Below are 17,144 nucleotides of genomic sequence, written 5' to 3'. Positions count from 1 at the left end.
AGAATCAGAGGAGAGAGTGATGAGGAAAGGGCCCACCAGAGGTGTAAGACCTCTCCTACTGGAGCGCCCTGCGTTGGCCAGTCCAGCTAGACATGGAGCAGGGGGCTGGGTCCTCCTGCTGTAGGTCCTAGAGGTCAGCTCCCAGGTACAGGGCAGGGAAGGCGGGAGCAAGGGTGCGGAGGGGAAACAAACCATCCAGCACCTTCTGACACCATATGTCTCAGTTTCTTACTTTTTTTTTCTCTGTTTCTCTCTTCTGCTTCCACTCTCTGGAAGAGTGCCTCGGCTTTATCTTGCAGCTCTCTTGTGAACGTTCTATTCTGCTGTCAGATTCACAATATTTTAAAAAGCCACATTTCATGTGCTGCTTCATTTTTTTTTGAAGTCACTTTTATTTTTGTTTTTCAGATTGCCAAGTTTTCTTATCTCCCTGAGGTTAACAGTTACAACTCTTGCCTTCTGCTTCCGGCCACGTCTCAGTTTTCTCTGGGTTCCTTCTTTTCTCTTTTCTCTTTGATTTTGGTCTCCGGGATTCCTGTAGGTGACTCGCCTTAACTGCTCCCTAATTCTGGCAATCTGTATTCCAGAGCCGGTGCGAGGGCGGTAGGAGGGCAGCTCGGAAGAACTGAGTTCCTGGTGCGCTGGGGATGCCTCCTTCTGCGTCCCGGTCACTCCTCAGGGCCACAGGCAGGGGGCACAGGACGCCCCTCGGCCAGGCACTCTCCTGGGCACGGTGCCAGCACGGAAGGGGGCGCCTTACTGCCCTAAAAGCCTTTGGTTCAGAAAGTCCTTCGGGACAGTTACGGGTCAACGCAACGCAACACCCATATTCCTGGGACGCCCCTAGCGTCCTTCACCTGAGACCCGGCAGAGGCCAGTCCTGCATGTGCCCCCCACCCAGGGGGCATGGACGCCCTCCAAGGTCAGACACTCGCCAAGGTCGCAGAGCCTGTGGAAGCTGGGGGAGGGCGGGGTGAGACGGGATGGGTCGGTCGGGGCAGGGGCGGGGGGCGGGGGGTGTTGTTTTTATCCAAGGCCGCATGGCCCCTCACTGAAAAGAGGAATGTGTAGGGAGAAGGTGCGAAATCAGGCTGTGACCCTCGGGCACAGGCCACACGGTGGTGGTGGCCCCAGAATGGAGTGCTCTGCAGGTGTGAGAACCCAGCAAGACAGAGGAGCGGGAGTGCTGCCCCCAGGGAGGAGTGCCGCCCTCTGCTCCGTCTCCCCTCCTCCAGCCTCTTCCTCCCCCTCCTCCCCCTCTTCTGTGTCCTCTCCTCCCTGCTCCTCTCCCCTCCCCCCTCCTCCCTCCTCCTCCCTCCTCTGTGTCCTCTCCTCCCTGCTCCTCTCCCCTCCTCCGCCCTCCTCCCACTTCTCTCCTCTGCCTCCGTCCTCCCTGTCCTCCCTACTCCTCCATCCTTCGTCATTCTCTGAGGGAACATTCACTCTCCACCTACTTTCACCCTTGGGGCCCTTCCACAGGGAGGTGCTCAAATAAGGCACACACCCAGCACACACACACATCACACTTCACACATCACACACACACACCCTGTGCACATGCACACACACACACACCCTGACACGTGCACACACATCACACACACACCCTGTACACATGCACACACACACCCTGTGCACATGCACACACACACACCCTGACACGTGCACACACATCACACGTCGCCTCTGAGGGTTGCCCGTGGAGGGTGGATGCCCACGCCAGCCGCGTGATTCGCGCTGTGATGCAGGACTCAGCTGCCCCACGCCATGTCCGCAGCCTCTGGGCAGCCCTCCCCGAGCCTCACACTCTCTCCTCAGGAAGCTCCACATCTGCTTCAGCAAACACGGGCGGCAAACCTGTTGACTCCCCGGTGTGCTCGGGACTGGACTTGTTCCCTCAGCGGCAAGGAGAAGAGTGGGGGACGGAGTGGGGGACCCTCGCTGCTCCTGGCTGCAGCCTGTCCGTGGGAACCAATCTTGTTCAGAGGTCAGTGCCGGCTGTGAAGAAACATTTTCGATTTCTTTTGTCCCGTAAGAAGCCGGGGTTAGCAGTCCTAAGGAATTAATCTCAGACGTTCCTACTTGAGTCTCCCTGTAGGGTTCTAGAAGTTTCCACCTCCACAGAGTTGAGGGGGCAGGTGACCTGTCCAAGAAAGGTCAGAGGGGAGGAAGCGCCGTGAGACTGTGAACGTGCTCACTTAGCCCCTCTGGTCGTCCTGGAACCTTCCCACGCCAGCTGGCCACTGCCCCTGCTGATTATGGGGTACTAATAATGGAGTGGGAAACGGGGCACCCAGGGGCGCTTCTCCAGGTGGGGTCTCCACCTGCACCCTGGGTCACCTGCTCAAGAGTCAAACCGTCAGGAGGGAGAGTCCGACCACGGGGCCCTAGGTGTGGGGTGATGTGCCAGGAAGGTCGTGTGGCACAAAGCGATGTGTTGGAGGGGAGCGTCCCCCCTACAAAAGAAAGGGGGTCGGGGGATCCCTGGGTGGCGCAGCGGTTTGGTGCCTGCCTTTGGCCCAGGGCGCGATCCTGGAGACCCAGGATCGAATCCCACATCGGGCTCCCGGTGCATGGAGCCTGCTTCTCCCTCTGCCTGTGTCTCTGCCTCTCTCTCTCTCTCTCTCTCTCTATGACTATCATAAATAAATAAAAATTTAAAAAAGGGGGGGTCGGGTGCAAGAAGGGAGTCTCCATCTGACCCCGTGCCACGGGGAGCAAGCTGGAGGGGTCACATGGGATCTGCACGGAGGAGCCTGCTTCCTCGGGGGCAGGATGGGGGCCTCGCTTCCTTGGTCTCTTGGGGGGACCTGGGGACCTGGAAGGAAAGATCCTCAGAACAAAAACAGAAGGAGAAGCAGGAGGAGGGGACCTGGACAGGGAGCCCCGAGGCTGCGCCGTGCAGCGTGGCCAGGCCGCCGGGTAAGAGGAGCTTGAGCCCCGTCTTCAGGGGGTTACGGGGCTCAGGCCCCCCGGAAAGGTCAGCCTCTCGGCAGCCACACTGCTGGCAGGGGCTGTTTCTGGAAGATTGCAGGCCAACCAAGCGCGTGGAGGGTCGCGGATACCAGCAGCTTTGATGGGGGACTGGGATGGGGACTTTGTGCTCGGACAGGTGAGGGCGGTCGGAATTGACAGAAAGGACCCAGGAGAAGCCACATGCGGGCTCAGGCCAGAGTGAGCACCGACTTGGGACAGCCCTTGGCGGGGGAGGTGGAGGCAAGGGAGGCTGGCCTCCACGCCAGGTGCCAGGAGAGAAGGACGGGGGCACGGAGGCCACCTGGCAACGCGGATGGCGCGGATGGCGGCCGAGACAGCTTCTACTTTCTCCGGGAAGAAGGAAGCAAAGCCACGTGTTTAGAGTTAGGGCCGGGTGGGGTCACAGGCCGGAGCCGAGGGGAGGCCGTAAATCAGAGCCCGAGGCCCCCCTGCACATCTCCGGAGGCTGCAGCCTGCCCGCCACCCCTCAGAGCCACGGGTCATGAGCCGCGACGTCACCGCGTCCCGCGGCCAGGTTTTTATTTTCTTTTTTTTCCAAGTGTAAGAAATTTTGCAACATGATATAAATTTGATGAAGTCTTGAATTGTTGTTGGGTGTTCCGCTGTGTAGGCTACACCTTACTAGCCCAGCCAGTTTTTTTTTTTTTTTCATTTTTATGAGTATTTCCAGACAGTTGTTTTCAAACTCGGGGTCTGGCCAGGACGGCCCCCCTCGGCTCACACGTGGGATGGACGGGACCAGCCCCTGACGGCCAACAGGCTTGGACAAAAGACGGGTGGGAAGCCACTTGCCGTTTCCAACAATAAGAGCAATAACGTGTCATCACTGCTGTGTGCCCACGACGCCCGGGTGCCTCCGCACGTGTTCACTCCCTTCCGCCCACCGTCCTCGCGGCGTGACTGCGCCGGGGCTCCCCCGACTGCTCGTTCCCCCCACGTGCGTCCGGGCGGCGGCTCATGCCGGTGGGTCCGGCAGGTTGGCCACACCTGGCTGCCTGTGCCACGTCGTACAAAGGACAGGGCTCCCTCCCGGCCCCATGTCCCTGCCCCTCTGTCTGGACATCAGGATGTCAGGAGGTCGGTCCTTGGAACCCAGACACCGAGGGGAGGGAGCCCAAGCCACAGGGCCCGGGACGGGGCTGCACGGTGGGCAGCGCCGGCTTGCTAACCACGCCCAGGTGCCACCGTGGGAGTGGGTCATCCACCCCCAACAGGGGGCCGCCTGGCTAAAATCCTAGTGGACACCTGGCTCTGCAGCCTGTCCGGGAAAGCGGAGGCCAGAGTCGTGCACCAGCTGCCCTGGGCTCCTGCCCGCAGAAGCTGTGTGACATACATGACATTCGACCCAACACCTTTGAATGTCTGCCTCTGCCAGAGGTTTCGGTGCCCAGGCCGGAGTCTGGGGGGCAGAGGTTCCAGCAGCCGTCCCCTCCCGGTACCGGCACGTGGAGTCCCCACAAAGTCCCTGTGGGCCGCCTGCTGAGATTAGACCTTTTCGGATGAGGACACTGAGCCCAAAGCCTGCAGACCCGGTCACCGGACGACCCGGACGAGAGCCTAGGTCTGTCCCCGAGGCCTCCAGCCCCACGGGCTCCTTGGCCCAGTCTGTCCCGTCTCAGGCCCCAGGGACAGCAGGTCAGTGTTTCGGGCCCCACTGCTCCTGCCCCGCCTCGCGCCCCACTTCCCTCTGCCGGCCGGCCCTCCGTGCTCCCCGCTCCGGGCCCGTTGCTCTCACCCTGAGGGGCTGTTCTCCTCTGCTGGAGGCCGCCACGTGGTGGGACACCCGGCACCCCCCGGGGCCTCCCCTCCGGGCCGACCAGAGCCCCCAAGGCCTCTCCCACGGGCCCGACCCCTGCCGCGCTTCCCCAGATTGACCCACGGCCTCTGGCCCTCGAGGCTTTCGGGGGCCTCCCCCTGCTTCCCTGGAGAGACTTTCCTATTCACGACGCTTGCACCAGACTGTACCTCCTTCAGTCCAGCCCCACCCAGCACGTTGGAGACATTTCCGGGAGGTTCTTTCACCTGCTCGGTTGGTTGTTGCATTAAAGTATAGTTGACGCACAAGGTTACACTAGTTCCAGTTTCCTGAGGTTTCTTGCCCGCGAGCGTCAGCCTTCCCCACGTCCCAGGGTTGGCCCCCTTCCCGGGGGCTCTTCTGACATGTGCTCCACCATCCTCCAGGGGAATTTTTGAGAGAAGTTTGAGGTGGGGGCTTGCCATCTAGAACCACAGACTGGAGATCTCTAGTGACCCAAACACGTGCAGAGTGAGTTGTCGAGGATGGGGAGCAGGACTTGGGGCCCCTGCATAATGGGGAGAGGCTGGGGGGGCTGCTCTTGCTGAACCTCACCCCTATTTGCCCCTGGCTGCAGAGCCGCGGTTCGCTCCGGAGAACACGGGGACCTGGAGGTGACAGGCTCCGTGGCTGGAACTCTAGGCCCTGGATGACTCTTGCCTTTCATTGTGGTGAGAGGAGCCACTGACCGTGGCTGTGGAGAGGGCTGTGGCCCCGAGGTTCCACTTAGGGTCCCTGGCCCATCCTCCCTCCCACCTGGATCCACTGAAACCCACGTGCCAGGAAACCCGCAGGTGCCACGGGATCTCTGGCACAGCAAGCAGGGTCTAAGGAGCCAGAGTGGCATCGTGGGGAGCCATGGGCGGCTCTGCAAGGTCCCAGTGAAAATGAGACCGGGTCGGTGTCCATCCTTACACCAGCCAATCCACTCTACCCTGCGGCCTGAGGCCGGGTCCCGACCAGTGTTCACGCCCCACTGTTCTAAACACCTGCTGCTCTTCCTGCCCTGGTCTCCTCAACCACACAGGGAGACCCCAGAGCGACCAGGGCCAGCTCCAAGGGGGCGTGGTGGGTCCGGCCTCCCTGGCTCTTGGGCTCAGCCCAGGTAGGCTCACCGCAGGTCTAGCTATGACCCTTTCGGACTAATGGCTGGTTTGTAGGCTTTGAAGCTGAGTCCTGTGCTCTCTGGCCCTGCTCTCAGAACTTGGAATCCTAGAGCCTACACAGGGCATCCTGGAGGCTGGGGTCCCTCTGGCAGGACCTCAGTTGGGTGCCATACCCTGCACGTCAGGCTTCTCCCAGGCTCCTCGGATTGCTTGTCTCAGGCCTTAGACCCGCTCCGACCGTGGTGCTAGCTCTGTTCCCTTGAGCCCACCCCCCAGTCCAAGACCTACTTTTCATGGTGTCTTTGGTTGTTTGCCATCAGCAGTAATTTGACCTTCCTTGTACATCTGCTGGCCTCTCAAGCTGGAACTTCCCTGGTTTTTGCAAACCGGGCGGTATCATTTGGGAGCGGGAGGAGGGTAAGCATTTCTAAGTGGGGGGTTGCAGGGCCCGCTGTCTGCGGGGATTGGCTTCCGCAGCAGGGAGTGAAGCAGCTCTGACCCTGTCCCAGAGGGAGCAGCAGCACCCTTGCTCGTGCCCCTTTCCACCACACAGGAATGCTGGCCCAGGTTGCCAGGTGAGCAGATTTTTCTCAAGAGAAGTGAGAAATTTGAATTTTTATACGAAAACTCCCATTTTTCGGATGTTAATTTATTAGCGTTTTAAAACACCGTGAGGTCCAAGCCAAACGAGTCTGCTGACTAGAGCTGGCTCACGGACAACTATTTGTGAGCTCTGTTACGAGGAAAGCCATTTCACTAATAATACCAGTGATAACAACACCAATAATAAAAGGCACCGAGTGCTCACCACCTGCCAGGCGTTATCCTGCGGGTCTCGTGTGAATGTGGGTCTCGTGTGAATGTTTTCCTTCATCTTCACTACACTCTTATGAGGCAGGAACTGCTATCATCCTCTGGTTTTATTCAGATAAACAGAGATAACCTCAAAAAGGTGAAGGAGTGCGCCCAAGGTCACAGGCCTGGAGAGAATCAGCCCCTGGAGCTCACACCCAAACCACCCGTTCACACTGCCTTTCACAAGCACAGAAGGGCTAGGGAGGGGTTCCTTTTTGAGATCTACAATTTGTTTTTCCAAGACATAAGTATAAGATACACAAAAATACAAGCTGGCTCTTCTAGAGATGGAGGATTATAAGTAACATCTTTCTTTTCTTTCCTTTTTTTTTTTTAATTTCCCAACTATCCCTTTATGTATTTTTAAATGAATTTTGTGGGGTTATTAGTAAAGGCCTGTATGAGCTTCAGTCTATATCTGTGTTTCCCCGAGGGAAGGCCCACTGCCTTCTCAGTGGAGATTTCTCCAACCCCTGGGAGACACATCTTCATCGGGGAGAATGAGAGCCATGATTCTCCATCCCGGTGAGTGAGTGTGTTTCTGTGTGTGTGTGTGTGTGTGTGTGTGTGTGCCTGTATGCATGTGCGCAAGTGTATTGGGTGGGCATAAGAACTGAATATGCAAAAAAAAATAAAAATAAAAATAAAAAAAATAAAAAAAGAACTGAATATGCAGATACATATTTTGGAAAGACTTTCCAGATCATTCTGCTAGCCACACCCCCTTCTGGTTGAGAATGATTATTTTTAACATTAGAACTAATCTTCAATACCGCTAGAACTAAGACTACTGGCTGAGTCTATCCGCTTATTCTCACTAGCAATGAAAAACCTTATTTTCTCCACCCTGTTATCAAAGTAGATTTTGCTTATTTAAGAAGATTTACAAAATACAAAAAAAGTAGAAAAAAAGAAAAATTATGCAGAGTACCATGACATAATCACTACAAAGTGACTTTGGTACATTTTCTCTTGGTCTCTTATTTTTGTTTATTCATTTTTAAACATTTTATTTATTCAAGAGAGACACAGCAAGAGAGGCAAAGACACAGCACAGTCAGAGGGAGAAGCAGGCTCCCTGCAAGGAGCCTGATGTGGGACTCAATCCCAGGACCCCAGGATCACGACCTGAGCCGAAGGCAGACGTTCAACCACTGACCCACCCAGGCGTCTCAACAACTTATTTTAAAAACAAGTCCACACATGACAAGGTGCACCCTGTGGGTAGGAATACCTGCCACATATTGCAACAGGAAATCTCTTTCTCAAGCTAGAGGCTCATAGTATTTCAATCGGGGAACTGCAGCAAATGGAGAAAAATAAAGTCCCCCAAACTAAGGCTGAACTAGTATTTGAGCTATCCTAAAATCCTACTGATGCAAACAGCTTTCCCTCAGCATGGTTAATCCTTTCTCCTATTAAGAGATGTGTCTGAGACATGGAATCTAACTATAGGCACAGGGCTGGATGGGTCTGGCAGGCTCTCAGACCCTGAGACTGAGGTCAAATGGGAATGCCAGCTGGCCTGCCTCTCCGCCAGCCTCAAGGAGTGAAAGTCCCCTCCAGCTTGCTTAGTAGCTGTCTCAGATTCATCAAGCATATCGTGAACTCTGAACATGCACCACAGGAAAGGAAAACAGAGGGGTAAGGGAGGTCAAAGCATTGAACTCTGGCTTCCAATGGCTGGAGGTAAGGCATAGCTTCATAAAGGAAATGGAGACTATCTTACTCCCCCCACCCCATGCAGAATGTGAGGGGAATCCAAAATGGAACACTGAAACAAATGAACCTACATGACAAATGACAGCAGAGAAGCAGTGACACCCTGGGAGCCATGAGCTCACCTTGTGTCCAGATCTTGGTTTCTAAGGAACATTCTCCATGGAAAGGAACAGGGCTCCCTAGAGAAACAGCTGACCCCAGGACCGGCCCAGGGAATGTACGAAATCTGCCAGAAACATTTTGTGGTGCCAGAAAGTAAGACGGTGATCCAAAAATGATGGGGTCATGCCAAAACGGGAGCCAACTTCAAGGCTCTCCCAATGGCTAAATCTCGGACAGTTGAACAACAAAATATATAATGCTAGTAATGGATTATAATGCCTAGAATGAGCTAAATACCCACAAGTCCATGCTAATACTAATCCATAATTGAATAAATATGGGTATTTATCTCTTAGCCATTCTTTAGAGTAAAATTCCAGTTAATATATATAGAAATGATATAGGAAATAGGTCTTGATTTGGTTAACACATACTAATAGGTGTTGTAGGCAAAAGTCACTCATGGAGGGTAAATTTAGTAAAAGGATGATGAGAAATGGGATATTTACATAGTCTCAAAGTATCTTCCCACTAATACTTATTAATTACAAAAGAAAATATGCTAATTTGACAGTGAAGAAACCCGGCAGACACAACTTTCACCAAATCATCGAAGTGACCATCACTAGTAGTAGGATATATGGATCTCGTATGTACCCCCTGCTACAAGGCACTGAGAAGGACTCAGCACTGCCCCTGGGGTGTCCCTGGTGAAAATGCGTAACCTCAGTCTCCTCATGAGAGAATGCTAAATACAAATTAAGAAACCAGAAAAATAAATAAAAATAAAAATAAAAAAAACAAACAGAAAAAAACAAATTAAGAGGCTACCTGTAAAATAATGGCTGGCATTCCTCACTCACCATCGAGGTCATGAGAAACAGACAAGAATGCCAATTGTAGATTAGTTAATAGTGTTATGTCAACATTAATCTCCTGGTGTTAAAAATCGTACTGTTGGTTATATTAGATGGTAGCATTTGGAGAAATTGGATGAAGAGACAGTAGAATTTCTGTACTATTTTTGCAGTTTATTGTAAGTTTGAAATTATTTCAAAATAAAAGCAAGAAAGTGATGGCATGACTTTATAGGGTTTCAAAATTTCCCATTGGGAATTTTATTTATTAATCAGGTAGGGAAACGTTGATAATTTGAACAATACTGAACTGTTCTTTAGGTCACATGGCTTGGTCTCTTCTTTAAAAATGAAAAACAACATAGAGTTTATTTAAAAATCTGGAAAGTAAAATTAGCTAGGAAAGGGACTATATTTTATGGTGAGCTGTAGAGCTAAGAGTCATCCAAAATCAACAGTGTTGACTATTAGGAGTTCAAGTTGAACTGATTATACACATCTTGACATGTTCTCTTGATTAAAAAAGAACTTAACCTAGCGTTTATAGCACTTAGGGAGAGTCTCACAAAAGTATGTATGTAATCAAGGCATTTCCAGAGACACACCTTGGAGTCCCTGCTGCTGAATTAAGCAGCAGGTCAATTAGCTCTTCCAGCTGAAGGCCAGCTCTAGTTTCATGGATAATTAAGCCAAGGCTGTTGGATCCTTGAGTAAGATGTAAATTACTGGCAATTTCAGGATGAGCTAACAAGGGAGGCCCTCCAATTGGCCATGGGTTTTACTAGAAAATGAAGAAATAGTCAAGTCAGTCGGATTTTAATTACATTTGATCCCTAACCTCTGAATTTACTATTTGGCATGCATTTCAAACTACAGATGAGTTCTATCATAGAGCTTCCATTAAAGGTTCTCATTCAGGATGACATTCCAACATTTTGTAAGCTTTATATCCTTTACACTCCCAAATCTCCACTAAAATGACGTAACAGAGTGATAGGGAAAATTCCCCATAATCACTTGGAACTAGGAAAAGGCACCATCCAAATTCCTAAATTCCTGATGATTTACAGTAAGAAATGGTACCAGAAAAAAAAAAATGAGGGGAGGGAAGGGAAGGTGGACCATTCCACCACTCACCTCTTCCAGAGTGGGCTGCAGGTCATGGTGGTCAGTTAATAGGGAATGGATGTCAGCCTTGCTACAGGCCCAGGCTGGGGTCAACCTCACACCACAATAACTGTGCAGAGGGCACAGAACAGGATGTCCTGCTGTGTCAGTTCCCACTGAAGCTGGTCCCCTGGCCATAGGAGACAAGTGCTCAGCGCCGCCAGCTGGCACTGCCACAGCAGGTGGCCCAGAGGAGAGGAGATGTTCCAGCACAAGACTTGCCAGTTCTGTGCCACCTCCCACTAACTGCAGTTCCTACTTTACATATCAAAGTACATTAAATCCACCAAACAGGCCAAGAGTTCCCAAAGTTTCCATTCTTTTCATCTGGGATTTCCTTCTGAAGGCAAAACAGAACAAAACAAAACAAACAAAAAAACCCACTGAATTCTGCAGATGAAAAGATGGAGACCAATGGCCCATTTAGGAAATTTGGACCTCTATAAAACAGAGGAAGTATTTTAAGAAAAACAGAATAAAAAAAAAAACTTAAAAAACAAAAAGAAACCAAAGTTAAGAAACTTGACATATATATTCTAAGTAAGATTTGAGGAGATATTTTTTCTTCATGACGGTTTCACCGGTGCAATTTGAGAAAGAGAATGCTCGAAGTATCATGTACCCAGCTAAACTATCAATACAGGATGAAGGCAAAACAAAGACGTATTAACCGTGAAGAAATGAGGACATTGTCTTCTCTATGTCCTTTCAGGGATCAGAAAAATGTGCTCAGGAGTAAGATTCAGCAGAATAAAGAGGAATCTAAGGAAAAGGAAATATGAGATTCAAACACTGATGGAAATACACCAGAAGAGCAATGGAAAGCAACACAAGGATACTAACATTAAGGCAGACGGCATACGGGGAGTGAAAAGGGAACCCGCTGAACAGAAGAGACTGGCATGCATTTATCGGACTAAAGGCTCATCTCTAGAGCATGTGTAGAGCTCATAAAAAATCATCATAGTGAAACAGTTAAACCAACGCAACAGTAAAATGAGCAAAAGGCTTTGCAAAAATATCCAATGACCAATAAACATATGAACAGCTGCTCTACTTCATGGGTCACTGGAGTAGTGCAGATTAAAACCACACGTGTCAGAATGACTAAGATAATACATGTTTAAGAACAGACAATACTTGGGACGCCTGGGTGGCTCCGCAGTTGAGCGTCTGCCTTTGGCTCAGGTCGTGACCCCGGGGTCCTGGGATCGAGTCCCGCATCGGGCTCCCCACAGGGAGCCTCCTTCTCCCTCTGGCCCCTCTGCCTGTGTCTCTGTTTCTCTGTGTGTGTCTTTCGTGAATAAATAAATAAAATCTTAAAAAAAATAGACAATACTAAAAGTGTTACCAGGGATGTAGAACAACCGTACTTTCATACCCCACTCAAGGGAGTGTAAATTGGTACAATTGCTTTGGAAACCTCCATGAGTCGGACAGAAACCCTTGAATCAGGGATTCAGAATCACAGATCTGGGCTCTTCCTGCTGTTCACTAGCGTGGGGGGCTCTGTGCCCTGCGAACCAGCTGCAAACTACTCTTTAAGAAGATTGGGGTGCCAGCCAGGGCCCCAGCAGGAAACATGGCGTTCTCGGGCAGGGTCATGTAGGAGGGTCTGATGAAGGGAAGTGAAGATTGCAGGACCCTGTCTCCCAGGCCGCCACATGTGGGCAGAGCCCCTCAGCGAGATGAGTAACCTTAGGCACCTCGAGGTGCTTCCATGAGGGGGCAACACAAGGGTCCCCCTGAAGTTGAGGCCATCAGCCTGCTGGACTTCTCACAGCCCTGGACTGCCAGGCCAGGAGAGGTATGGCTCTAACAACATTTTGAAGCAGGGTCTTTTTCGACAGGGGGACTGTCATGCCCTGTAGGGGGTTCAGCAGGATCCCTGGCCTCTGCACCCTCCACCCCTCCACCACTGACTGTGACGACCAAAAAAAAAAAAAAAATCTCCAGACATTGCCGAGCGAACCTGGAGGGACCAAACTGCTCCTGGCCAAGAACCCCTGATTTGGGGTATTGTCCCAAGGGTTGGAAAAAAAATAAACCCGAGTTCCAACAGTTGCAAGATATCATTCGATTTCCTTTGTCACAAGAGACGGCTTTCCTGCGGGGCAGCTGATGGAGCTGAGGGTAGAGTCCCGGGTCAGACACAGGGCTTCCATCGTCCGAGGCTTTCCCAGGCCACCTTGGGCCCTTCCCCAGGTCCAGAGGTGTCTTTTTTCCTATAAAATACTTGAAAACCACGAAGCTTAGGTTTTCTAATACCTCAATAAATATTTGAGACCACCTGAGATTGAGAAAACAGAATGGGTTAGGATGGAAGGGGGAAGTTAGAGTCCTGGTGAGGGGTCAGCTTCCTCCGGGGGCTGCCTGGCTTTCTGGTTGCCCATTATCCTTGCAACAGGCCATTTCTGCCCCTCGCCCTGGTGGACGAGGAGCCACGGTGAGCCTCCCGTGCTGCTGGGGGCAGCCTTGGCTGGGCCCGTGAGCCTGCCACAAACCACTGAAAAGTGGTTTTTGTAAACATCTCCCCAACTGACATGGAATGAAACCCCCCCCCCCAAAAAAAAACACGGAGGTGTGGAGCGCTGAAAAAAGGCGGCTTTGTGAAGCTGCACAATCCACCCTGCCTGCCTGAGCTGGCAGACGAGGCCGGGTTGGGGGGGGGGGCATGGAGGGTGCAGGCGGGGGTGGACAGAGGGTGCAGGCGGGGTGGCCCAGTGATCCCGCGGAACCCACCTACCTACGTCAAGGTAGGCCTGTCCCTGAGGCCTGCTCCCTGGGAAGCATTTAGGGGGAAGAAAAGGGGAGGAGGGCATCAGGGGGGCTCGAGGGTGCATGTGCGGACCTCCTGCGCAGACTCGCACGCGCAAACACACACGCACATGCACACACCAGCTCACACGCGCGCCCAGACGCTCACACAGGGGGACGGACACAAATCCCCGGTTTTCAGCCCCAGGACCGCGCCAGCTCCCGCGTCCCTCTATGACTCAGGGTTCCCAGAAGGAAGACTGCGCCACATCATGGGTTTGGCACCGGGTCCCCCCATCTTCCAGCCGCCTCTCCGAGATGACTCACAGGCCTCTTGTTTATTCGACCACTTCAAGAAGCTGGGTCTCTGCCAGATGTTTTCTTGGGCAGCGGGGACACGAGGCAGGGCAGGGGTGGAAGGCGGGCGGGGTGGGGTGGGGTGTGGGGTGGGGTGCAGGGGGGCATTCTTGCCCAGAGACTCAGGAGGAGCCGGGGTGGGGGTGGGGGAGTGGGGGCCTCCCCTGGAAACCAGCATGTCCTCCTTGGCCGTGGCCACAGGTGTCCTAGCCCCAGGACGCGGAGGCCCCTAGACTTGCCCCCCCCTGATGCTGCCAAAGGTCCCCCCTCACCTCTCGACCGCCCATCCCCGAGCTCAGAACCCAGACGGCTGCAGAAATGCTCTGCTTTCAGCTCCTGCGGCCTTCACCAAAGTCCAGGAAACAGGATACTCGGGAGTCAGGGGGCCGCCCGAAACTTCTGGAGGGCCTCTATCTGAGGCCGCGGGGCCCTGGGCCAGGGGGAGTGGCTCAGTAACAGCACCGCTTTTCATATTTGCCTCTCGGGGTGTTTCAGTGTTTTTGGAAGGCCAAGAGGAAAGCAGAGTGTTTTCGCGGCCACATGTGTAGGAAATTAGACTTGTTCTAACTGCTTCTCGAAGGGACTTAGAGCCACTGATTTGCACACACCCCGATGCCACTCACTCCGGATGGATCGGCAGGGAGCAGTGACCCGTGCACATACTTACCTCCTCTTCCAGGAGCCACGGGAAACAAGACCGCTGGCCGGTCAGAAGTATGAGTCCTCGGCTGGGAGGCTGAGCCCAAGGCTCCACTCGCTCGAACATGACGCGGCCTGGTCACCGGTCGCCGGTCACTGAGCTCTGGTCACCGACCCGGGGACAACGGGCTGTCCAAGGGAGCGAGGGGCACGTGTGTGGACATGTCGCCTTCCCCTTTGCCAGCGGCTGGAGACAATGGCTTCGGTTGCCGTTAGACTGAATTCCACAATAGTTGGTGTCAGCCCAAGAGCAGAGGGAGAAAGGGAAAGAACAGGAATGGAGAGGAGGGGTGAGGGTGAAGCCAGAAATTGAGTTTCCAAGAGAGCGACAGGGACGTGAGAGGGTGGTGGAGGGGCGCCCGGGTGGCTCGGTCGGGTGGCCGTCTGACTTGTTTTTGGCTCAGGTCATGATCCCAGGTCCTGGGATGGAGCCCATCAGGCTCCGCATGCAGCAGGGAGTCTGCTGGAGGCTCTCTCGCTCCCTCTGCCCCTCCTCCCTGCTCTCTCGCTCTCTATTAAATAAAATCTTTATAAAAAGTGGGGGAGGGGAAAGAGGAGGTCAGTCCTCAGGATGGTGCTGGGCATGGTGCCCCTCGTGGGACCCTGGGCTCAGACTTCATACCCGGGAAGGCCTGAAGACCAGTGCAGGCCCGACCCCCCACGGGGTGGGGTACAGGGAAGCCAGGAGGTCTCGGGCCAGCCTCGGTCTCCCCCAGGAGAGAGGACCCTGCCGTGGGGGCCCAGACTGGCCTGGGGCCAGGTGCCCTGTGTGCCTGTGTGCCCTGAAGGCGCGGAGGGAAGTCTGATGTCCTGCTCCCATCACTGCGCACAACCCTGTGGCCTTCATAGACCCTGTGTGCAGCCCGTGTGTAGATGCTGGCTCCAAGCCCAGGTCCCCACGGGAGCTCTTTATCAGCCTAAAGGTGAAGCTGGGGCCCAAGCTCTCAGGTGGGAAGCCAAGGGGGCTGGTGTGATGTCTGCTGCCGCCCCCAGTGCTGATCCACACGTGCACCTGCCCCCAGAGAGGGCACAGGGCAGGACCACCCAGGAAGGAAGCGAATCTGCCAGGGGAGGAAGAGGACCGGGGAGAAAGGGGTCTCGGTTGCTAGTGCCGGGTGTCCGCGTGCGGCCCGTACCTGGGTGCTAGTGTCCTGACCTGCCGCGCCAGCACGACTTGAGTCTGGGTGATATCAGGGAAGCTCTAGGTTCACCCCAAACTAGAGAGAAACAAAATCCTCTTATTGGTAGAAGACTTTAGTCCATTAGACAAAAAACACAAGTTCTAGCTTTTCCTCGAAACGCTGAGCAAGTGCATTTCTAGGCTCGGGCACTCGCAGCTCTCGATTTCCGAAGTGCTTCGAATTCCTCTTCGGGGCTTGGCGTTAAGGATCTTCAGTGTTAATATTCGCAGTCTTAGGAGATGCTAGAAAACAGACAAAGCATTGGGTGCCCCTCCCAGCATCCGTCTAGACAGAACTAGACACAGAAAAATGAGAAAATAATTGAATTAATTTAACCAACGCTGTTCAATGATGGAAAGCCTTCAACTATACGTGCTTTTAATTACAGCGTGGGTTTGTGCGCGCCGAGGGGCCTAACTATATTTTGAAGTTAAATGAACAACCGCTGTCTCCGAGAAAGCGTTCGCTGCCCCGGCAGGAGAGGGCACGGGGAGGGTGGGGACCTCGGCGGTGACCTTCGTCACTGGTGTCCGCCAACTGTCCTTCTCGTTGTCTCGGGGCTCGGGCTCCCCTGAAGAATGCAGGATCAGTGGGTCACGGAGACAGAGGGTGAGGAGCGGGGCGACTAATATAAAGGCTGGTTTGAGCCAAGCTCCAGGGGAGGCGGCCCTGCTGGAGACGGGTGCGGGGCGCCCTCAAAAATCTGTTCAGGGCACCAGCTCTATTGTGCTGCACTCGACCCCACACAGACGCACGAGGACACTGCTGCTGGGAAGGACCTGTTCCAAGCAGTGCGACCCCCTCCCCTGAGCCTGGGGCAGGAGCAGGCCCCTCCCCTGAGCCCTGGGGCAGGAGCAGGCCCCTCCCCTGAGCCCTGGGGCAGGAGCAGGCCCCTCCCCTGAGCCCTGGGGCAGGAGCAGGCCCCTCCCCTGAGCCCTGGGGCAGGAGCAGGCCCCTCCCCTGAGCCCTGGGGCAGGAGCAGGCCCCTCCCCTGAGCCCTGGGGCAGGAGCAGCCCCTCCCCTGAGCCCTGGGGCAGGAGCAGGCCCCTCCCCTGAGCCCTGGGGCAGGAGCAGGCCCCTCCCCTGAGCCCTGGGGCTGGAGCAGGCCCCTCCCCTGAGTCCTGGGGCAGGAGAAGGCCCCTCCCCTGAGTCCTGGGGCAGGAGCAGCCCCTCCCCTGAGCCCTGGGGCAGGAGCAGGCCCCTCCCCTGATCGCTGGGGCTGGAGCAGGCCCCTCCCCTGAGCCCTGGGGCAGGAGCAGGCCCTTCCCCTGAGTCCTGGGGCAGGAGCAGCCCCTCCCCTGAGCCCTGGGTCTGGAGCAGGCCCCTCCCCTTAGCCCTGAGGCAAGAGCAGCCCCCTCCCCTGAGTCCTGGGGCAGGAGCAGGCCCCTCCCCTGAGCCCCGGGGCAGGAGCAGCCCCTCCCCTGAGCCCCGGGGCTGGAGCAGGCCCCTCCCCTTAGCCCTGAGGCAAGAGCAGCCCCCTCCCCTGAGTCCTGGGGCAGGAGCAGCCCCCTCCCCTGAGCCCTGGGGCAGGAGCAGGCCTCTCCCTAGA

At 54.4% G+C, this 17,144-nt stretch overlaps 2 long non-coding RNA genes across 2 annotated transcripts; both read left to right on the top strand.

Moving 5' to 3' along the window:
- Positions 1-419: 419 nt before the first annotated feature.
- LOC144296284 (uncharacterized) lies at positions 420-5,061 on the top strand. Its single transcript, XR_013363455.1, has 2 exons — positions 420-922; positions 1,819-5,061. It is a non-coding gene; the product is annotated as an uncharacterized LOC144296284 (long non-coding RNA).
- Positions 5,062-8,534: 3,473 nt separating this feature from the next.
- Positions 8,535-11,651, top strand: LOC144296282 (uncharacterized). Its single transcript, XR_013363454.1, has 2 exons — positions 8,535-8,730; positions 11,314-11,651. It is a non-coding gene; the product is annotated as an uncharacterized LOC144296282 (long non-coding RNA).
- The last annotated feature ends 5,493 nt before the right edge of the window (positions 11,652-17,144 follow it).

Source organism: Canis aureus, chromosome 24 (assembly GCF_053574225.1).
Source record: "Canis aureus isolate CA01 chromosome 24, VMU_Caureus_v.1.0, whole genome shotgun sequence".
NCBI lineage: Eukaryota > Metazoa > Chordata > Mammalia > Carnivora > Canidae > Canis > Canis aureus.
The sequence above is the reverse complement of the archived record's forward strand: the minus strand, read 5'-3'. Positions and strand labels throughout refer to the sequence as shown.